This window comes from Acomys minous (genome assembly GCF_964271855.1).
Source record: "Acomys minous genome assembly, chromosome: 11".
NCBI lineage: Eukaryota > Metazoa > Chordata > Mammalia > Rodentia > Muridae > Acomys > Acomys minous.
The window spans coordinates 1,045,134-1,054,380 of record NC_140492.1 but is presented as its reverse complement, the minus strand read 5'-3'; positions in this window follow the sequence as shown (position 1 = coordinate 1,054,380).

The window sequence follows — 9,247 nt, the reverse complement described above, 5'->3', positions numbered from 1 at the left end:
CAAAAGCATTGACAGCACCTTCACTCATGTTACACCACCTTGTTATGTGGCTCTCACTGCATTTGTGTTGTGATGGATGCCATTGCTGCTTGGCCCCAGCACTGAGGAGGGGGTTCTTGTGCCTTGGAGGCTTGGAGCACTTGCTCTTACAACACTGTTTTTGTTGCTCACCTGGTGATCTTAGAACCTCTCTAGAGGATAAAGAACTGGGCCACGCCTTCAGGTGTAGCCTTGGCTAGGTTCCTTTCTTCTATTGCTGTAATAACACACTATGGCCAAGGCAACTTATAAAGGAAAGTGTTTAATTTGGCTATGTTGTCAGGCCATGATGGTAGGGTAAAGAAATAGCTGAGCGCTCATGGCGTCATCTGTAATCATGAGTCAGGGAGAGAGCTAACTAGGAAGCCAAGGCTGGAAGATTGCAGTGAGTTTGAGGCTAGCCTAGACTACAATGTGAATTCCAGGCCAGCTTGAGCTATACTGTGAGACCCTGACGTAAGGAAGAGGAGGAGGAGAAGGAAAGTGCTGTTTTCCAACTCTTCTGCTTGGTAGTCGCCAGAACCCAGTCACCCTTTTTGTCCTGTGCCTATGGATGAACATGGGGCATCTGTGGGAAAAGACTTTGGGAGACTGCTTTCTCCTTCTACCATGTGGTCTCAGGGATCGTACTCAGGTTGGCAGGCTTGGTAGTAAGTGCATTTACCTGTTGGGTCTTCTCACTAGCCTCTGTTGTGCACCTGAGGGGCAGAAGGACAGGTGGTACTGGGCTGTGCAGGGCACTAAAGTGGCATCTATGTTCAGGCAGCATCTGAGAAATGGACAGCAGACTGGTCCACACAGGAGACATAGAAAAGAAGGGAAACTAGGTTAGGTGCTCTGCAGAGTGGAGCAGGTGAGCCAGAGTGGGTGTAAGCTTGGAGGAGAGTTTCTAAGACACAGACCCATTTCCACTGATGATAATCAGAAACAAAACTCCAGCCGCCTTCTTGTGACACCACTAGCTAGGACTTGGTCCCTGTCTTTTCTCTGTGCTCATGTATATCCTGGTCTTTTACTCTGGAGCTGGGGGTTAGGTAGGGTCTTCTTGCAGTATGCTCCCAGCACTGTGACACCTCCGCACAGACTAAGGACTGAGATTTCAAGGTCTAGGCTGGAGCTACTCTGTAGTCCTTATAGGCTAGGCATTGTTGGGTATGGGGAGAGTCCAAGAAAACTCACTTCGAGACAGAATTTTTTTCTTTTTTTTTTAACTTAATACTTTTATTATTTTATTACACATGTATAAAACAAACTACATACAGCAGGGAGAACCATGTGACAATCATGAGAATAATGAGTTCTATACATGTTACATTCATAGTGACTTGGCCATTTGCATTTGTCTAGTTTGAAGTAAGTGGTTTTTCCTGTCTTGTTGGGTCTAAATTTCTGAATGCCATTCAGTATTTATCCTATCTCAACTCTAATAGCTTACTTCTTTATCTTGGTCTAAAACGATCTTGTCCCTTAATCAGTTAAACTTGGTTGTAAAACTATACTATCTTGTCTTCAATGCCCCTCAGAGACTTGAGAAGGAATAAAACTTAAATTCCTGAGTTCAAGACAGAAATTTAAAGTGAAAGTTTTACTCTCAGTGCAGGGAGGTGGCTAGTTTTATTTTTATTTTTTAATTTTTACCATGTTCATGAAGGGAGGCTGTACAGCATGTTTGTGGTTATATATATTCATTCATTCATTCGTTTATTCACTTCACATCCCAATCATATCCCCCCCTTCTCCTCCCGGTCCCACCCTTCCTCTCCCTTTCCCCTCCCACATTCCTTAGAAAAGGGGAGCCCCCTCTACCCACTTAGCTCATTAAATCCTATCAGGACTGATGGCATCCTTTTCTCCTGTGTCCTATCCAGGCAGCCCTACCAGTAGAGAGTGATCAAAAAGCAGGCAACCAAGCTCGTGTCAGAGACAGCCCCCGCTCTCCTTACTAGGAGACCTACATGAAGCCTGAGCTGCCGACCTGCTACACCTGTGTAGGGGGCGGCCTAGGTCCAGTCTCTGCGTGATCCTCAGTTGTTGCTTCAGTCTTTACAAGTCCTTCTAGGTCCTGGTTAGTTGGGTCTGTTGGTCTCTTGTGGAGCTCCTGCCACCTCCAGGTCCTTCTATCCTCCCCCCACTTTTCCACAAGGCTCCCTATGCTTGATGCTTTGCCCAATGTTTGGCTGTGACCCCTGTGTCTTTATGGATCCACTGCTAGGTGTAGCCCCTCAGAGGACAGATATGCTAGGCTCCTGTCTGCAAGCATAGCACAGTATCATTAATAGTGTCAGGGGTTGGCTCTCTCCCGTGGGGTGGGTCTCGGGTTGGGCCAGGCACTGGTTGGACATTCCCTCAATCTCTGCTCTATCTTTATCCCTGCACATCTTGTAGGTAAATTTTGGGTTGAAGTTTTTGTGGGTGGGTTGTTGTTCCCCTCCCTCCACTAGGAGTCTGTCTAGTTAGAGGATGTCCTCTTCAGTCTCCATGACCCCTGCTGCTAGGAGTCTCAGCTAGATTCACACACACACACCCACACACACACACACCCATCCCTCCAGAAGTCTATCCTGTCCTAGGTCTCCAGCTTGTTACAGAGATGCCTCTGCCTGTGGTTTCTTCTTCTCACTCTCTCTGGGCCCTCTGTCCTCTCTCCCTCACTCTCCAAGGTCTGCTCTCCACACTCATTTCTCTCTGCACTCCCTCTCCTACCCTGCTCCCTCTCTTTAACAGCTTCTGCTATCTATTCTATTTCCCCTTCTGATTAAGATTTAATCAACCTCCTTTGAGTCTTCCTTGTTAGTTATCTTCTTTAAGTCCGTGAATTGTATGTTTATCCTGTACTATATGACTTATAAGGGAGCACATACCATGTGTGTCTTTCTGGATCTGGGTTACCTCACTCAGGATGATCTTTTCTAGTTTCATCCATTTGCCTGAAAAATTCATGATTTCCTTGTTTTTAATTCTATTGTGTAAATGTACCACATTTTCTTTATTCATTTTTCAGTTGAAGGACAGCATTTTTAAAAGATGGAAACACAAAGTGAGGGGGCACAGGTGGGCTGTAGCATTCTCCAATCGTATTTTGACACAAGGGATTGAGCAGGGAAGTAAATATTGGTGACTGGTCCTTACCCAGGTCATCTGGTTTCAGCTTTTACAGTCAGATCCCCTTCTGGACTTTGGCCCCAGAATTCAAAATGATAAAAGAACAAAGGAGTGAAAAAACTGGAAGTAGTCAATTAACTCAAGAAGGCAACATGTTTACGACTTGTGTGCCTTAGTTTAGGTGGCAGGATAAATGGCAGCTTTCCTTTTTACATCCTTTCCTGGTTAATAGACAACATCTCAATGTTGAAACAGCTCAATAAGTAGGAAAGGAATTGGTTCCAGAGCCTAGGAACATGAACTCAGTTTTGTCCCTGTTGGTAAGATATTAGCTGTTCCTGAGATGGCTGGCCTTGCTGTACCCAGATCGTGAGATGCCCCCAAAACGACCACCAGGACTCAATACCGATGCAGTATACATGAGTACCTTTAATTGACTTGAGACACGCTCTGACCAGACACCAATACAGTAGCATCCAGAAAGAGCCTAAATCTCTGAGCTGAAGGTAAATTTACAGGTTCCTACCTTTCCCAGGGCATCAAAGCAGGAGGGTTCTAGCCTGGCAAGCATCTATTGGTTGAGTAACATAAAGGAGGCCTAATGTCTAAAGTGACAAGCTACAGAAAAGGGCTCCGAGACCACCCATGGCTTAGCTTTCTTTGTTCGATACCTTGTCCAAAGAAGTGTCTGGTTTCTTCTTAACCCTATCTCCAGTGGGCAGGAAGGAATGTGGCCATAAAACCGGGTCTCTTATCAACTCTCTGGTGGGACCCTTCAGGTCAGTCACTAGGCACCGCTATCTCTAGTGGGGCTGCTCTTTGCAGCTGGCCAGATTATCTCCTGTAGGCCTATTTCTTAACCTTTGCCCCGATAACCCTGAAATCCAATTTTAGTTCTTCTGGTATCTGAGACTCAAGCAACTGTCTCCTAACAGGCATCAGTAAAACTGTTTCTGTCGGATGTTAGCCAGAGTACAGGGAGACTGGCAGCCTAGACAGGTCCTTATCCTGCCAACCCCAAGGCCAGCCACTGACCCCAGTCCAGCCCAGATCTTTCCCCTCTGTCCAAGGTTCCTTTGTACTCCTTCCTGAGTCTCCTCCAAGCACTGCTCCCTGATCACTCATTAACCCCTTACGCCAGGCATTGCCACCTTTCTAAGCCACTACCCGCTGATCCCAGAGTCTTTTCCCCCACTCCCTTTTTGGGGCCTGAGTCCTGCACCATAGTCTATTTCTCCAGTGCAGAACTGATTTGCATCTCTAGGAGCCAAAGAGAAACGAAACTGAAACCCAAGACTGAGGTGCCTGGGAAATGCAAGAGGGAGGGGGAGGAACAGGAAGGAGAAGGAACAAGGGGATGCCAAGCAATAAACAGCACAGCACTGGAGACGCCTGCGGTCACTGAACCTGCCTTCCTCATCCTCCATGCCTTCCTGAGCCACAGAAACCATGCTTGATCCCACTTACAAGAGCCACCAGCACTAGCCACTGACCCTGCCTTCAGCCTGGGGCCCAAGGAGGGGACATAAGTTGAGCCTGGTGTCTGTCCTGCCAGTTCCCAGGACAGGCAGCTTAGGCAGAGAGCTGCAGCAAGAAAAATCCCTGGGCTCTGAAGGGGAAGAGGCACTTATCCCCCCACCCCCCACCCCCTGCTACTGCCCTGAGCTGAGGAATATTCTCTGCAGAGCAGGACTCTGCTGTGAAAATTAGGGCAAGGTGCAGCGGGGCTCAGGCCTCTCCACTTTCCATGAACGCCAGGACCTGTCAGGAATTCCCACCAGCCTGCTTCTAGGTTGCCTAGCAACCTCTGATGTCATCAACTGCCTCCAGGTGCAGTTGATAAAAGACCTGCCTGACATCCTGCCCGAGCGCTCTCTCGCTCTCTCTCTCTCTCTCTCTCTCTCTCTCTCTCTCTCTCTCTCTCTCTCTCTCTCTCTCTCTCTGTCTCTCTCTGTCTCTCTGTCTCTCTGTCTCTCTGTCTCTCTGTCTCTCTGTCTCTCTATTTCCTTCCTCCCCTGTCTCTTCTCCTATGCTCTCTCATTGTCTATTTGTCTGTCTGTCTGTCTCCATTCTCATGGCTCTATATTTGTACATTATAACATTTGGTGCCAAGACTCAGATTAGGCTCTCCTAGCACTCGTGTTCCAACCCTCTCCCACCCCCATGGGTTGACATCACACCGCTGCAACCCTATTTCCCCATCTGCCTATTGGAGGGCCCACTCTCCAGCTACCCCAGTCACTACATTCCTGCCTGAGCAATCCTGCCCTTGGTCTCTGACCATAGGCTGCTGAGCTGCTAAAACAGATTTCCCAAAGTTCCTTGAGTCAAACTTCACTGTTGGGATGCCTGAGTCCTACTGTCGACCATGGGATCAGTCCATTCATCTGTTAATCCAGGTCCCCCTGTGGGATACCTTCTGGAGAATTTCAGATCCCTACGCCTAACTCCCACTTAAAGGGCTTCTAAGCTTACACGTGTCTACAACCAAACTTGGCCTCAGTGTCCCTTAGACAACAGAGCTAGATGGCCATTTAATGGCACTTTAGACCACAATATTATACAGGACTTTTAAAATTACTGCCAGAGATCAGGTAAATGGAAAGTGATTCCCTAGTCCCCACTTCTCTTTTCTCAAAGTCCTGTCTCTTTCTCTCTGATCTCTCTCTCCGTTGCTATGTTGCCGGAGTCGAGGTCTGGATGAGAGTCGGGCCAGAAGAGTGTATGTAAGAGCGACAAGAGGGAAGAAGGAAGAACGAATCAGACACAGGACAGCATTCAATTCTTTTGATGAGAGAAGGGAACAGAAAGGACACCTTAGTGGCTTTACCTGCTCTGACAACCTGAGTCTCCTTTAAAGCTTTATTTATACACAAAATCATTTCCTTAAAAACTTTAATCACTGATTACACAGCTTGAAATCTTTTTGGTTACGTAAGTGTATAGGAACAAGGGGAGCAAAGCAAGCAAATTTCCTGAGAACTAAAAATTAACTTTAGGATAAAATCAGTTTTCTTTTAACTTAAAACTTTCTTCCTTAAGATTGGTATCGTAAAACCTTGAGGTTACAAAAGGTATTAAACAAAGCGACTGTATTTGATTTTAAGTTGGCATATAGTTAATAGATCAAAGATCAGTCCCTCCAGCTGATACCCTAAACTTGTCTTCCTGACCCTTAGTTAATCCTTTCTTTTCCTATTATTTAAAATAAAGCTATCATTTAAAAATATTATGTAGCCTTTTTACTTGGAAGCAGCTTGTCCTTTTATCTTTCCATAACATCAGGAAAGTCCTGGCCTATCACATTTACTCAGAAGGGCAGGTCGTTCACTGAGACAACATGCCTGTCTCTGTGACTTTGTCTTGAACTCCTGTATCAATACGATTTCTAACTTTACTGTAGTTTTGTAAAGAATAGAAAACTTAGGATTTTAGGACTGTTTACAATGTCTTCCTTTAACCTCATCATGAACTTTTACCTCAATGCAATTTCTATTTTTACTATAATCCTGTGAAGGAACATTAGAATTTAAAAACTGTTTTCTTTTGCTTTTAGGTAGGCACCAAGGTCTATTGGTAATGGCATGGTCAGAATCTCTTTTCTTTCTGAGCTAGTTCTTAGTTTCCAAAGCTGAGCATAAAGACCTAATGATCTTAATTATAGTTTGTCAGCTTTCAAAGCTTCCCTAAAATTTTCTTTTTTATTAATTCTTCTAAAATCCTCTAAAAATCACTTAACAAACTCATTTATTAATACTCTAACAATGAATCTGAATAAGTTATAAAAGACTCAATTTTCTGCATAGCTGTATTTTCCCAGGGAATCACCAATGACTTTATTAGTTTTTATTAGTATCAGCTTTTACTAATTTTCAATTCTAGGCCTTGGAGAGGAGCCTCTAACAGGAACTTCCACAGTAAAGGGTTAATCCGAGGCCTCCAGGCACCAGAACTTTGTCAGGCAGGCCTTAAGGACACCTGGTTGCTGGGGCACTGGAACTTTGTCAAGCAGTGCCCCCAGAATTCTTGGCCTCACCACTATGTAACTTAAGTATACAGTGGGTCAAAGCTGGATGGGACTATGGCTACAATGCACACCTGCTCCCGCCACCAGCTACTCCAGCCCACGCTGTAGTCTGACCACTCCTGAGGTGCGTGTGAACCATTAGTCTGTGAACATCTTCCTAAATTCTACTTAGTCCAGTTCCTCCATGTGGCTTTCTTCCCATGTGGACCAGCTTGTGCTGGCTCACCCCTTCCCCTCCTGCAGCTGGTTTGCAGGAATTACAAAAGCACTTGTTCTTCCCTTCCTGCCTCTTTAACTCTATTACAAAAGCCTGGGCTCATTAAAAGCCCAAACCAATCAAAGACAAATGATTCCCAGATATCTAAAACTCTGCTCTACCCCGCCCCCAAAGGCTCTGAGCTCTAAGGCTATACTTCCCAACTCTTAAAAATCTTCTCTCTCTAATTTCTTTACATTCTCCTCTCAAAAGAAAGCTATATCTTAAGAGTATACTGTGAACTCTTATTTAAGAATTTGTGTAATTTGCTCATTGTGTTTGTTCATTGGATATGATCCTTAAAATCTAGGTTCAACTGTTGTATGTGCATGTATATGCCAGCCACATGGTTTACAACCTGCCATGTGACTCTACCATCTTAAGCTGGCCATGTGATATAAAGCAACAATGGTAAAAATTTCTTTGTCCTAATGAACTCTCTGCTTATTATTTTATCTCTTTTTAGACTAAGAAATCAACAAGTCTCATTTTAAATTGGTATGGATTTTCAAAGAAATTCAAAGTTGTATTTTTACAACATATACATATATTTCAACCCTGGTTCAAAATATTCTTTATATGATGGTAAACCTATAAGGTCTTAAAGGTCTATTCAGATGAACAAGCTAATTTAAAATAGATGTCTAACTATATATGTCTTTACTAGTTCTTGGATGTATGACTGGATCAATGCTATTTCTTCTGCTATCAGCTGCCTGTGCTAAGGGCTCACCTCTAAGCTTCCTGGAAAATGAATTTTATATAACTAATTCAAATGTAATTTTAAAGTTGTTTTATAATGTTCTATTGTATTGCTGACTCTGAAAAATGGGTGATTCCAAGGAGTCACTCATTTGTTTACATTAAAACTTGGTTATTATGCTCTACTTTCACTCTCAAAAGGGTAAAACTCACTGCCTTAGATTATGCTTATTCTTGTTTTTGTTAATGTTATTAATCTATAATATGGCTCCTTCTAGGTCTCTTCTGGTACCCCCTTCTTCTTCCCACCTCTCTTCCTGTCCCCCTCAAATAAACCTCTTTGTACCAGATCTGTTATGTGGCATCTATATTTTTATAACACTGTCACTATCACCAGGCCTGCAGGAGCAGTGAGTGTTCTCAGCCCTCACAACCTGCCGTCACAAGGTTCCCAGAAGGACTGTCAGGGTGCCTCAGTGATTCCTGGGATGGTTTGCTTAAAGCCCTCCCTTCATGGGATTTCTCTGCATAGCAAAGGGACTTTAATGTCCCTTCCCTTTCATAATAGGGATTTGGTTCCATGCAGGCCATGGGACCCCTGGACTGCAGCTGGGACAATGTCTGGTACAGGCTGGCACTTTCATCACAGCAGGTTTTTTTTTTGGGGGGGGGGGTTAGTTGTCAGGGACTGACCTAACATGAGGGAGTGGAAGTGGGGAACCAGTGGGTTCTTTGGGGGCAATGACTGTTCCTAGGTGGTGCCAGTGTGCATACCCATAGAAGTCACATAGAAGGCCACCATGTCTGCTCATCTTCAACCAGGACAAATCAGAGGCTAACAGAACAGGAAGTCCTGAAGGGGGCAAACCAAAGGAAAGAAGGAGGCCATAGGGACTGAGTTTGGGGTAAGTACCACAGGGGACCTACTGCCACCAGCACAGCCCGTGGGAATCCTGGTACAGCAGGAATGGCTCACTGAAAGGAAGAGGGTACTCTAGGCTGTGTTTATCTGAGAGGAGGTAAGGCTGTCAGAGCACAAGGTGCAGCACAGAGCTGGGCTGCACTTGGGGGAAATCAGACAGTTCCCTGAACTGGTTCGGTGAGTTGAGCTCAAAATTCTG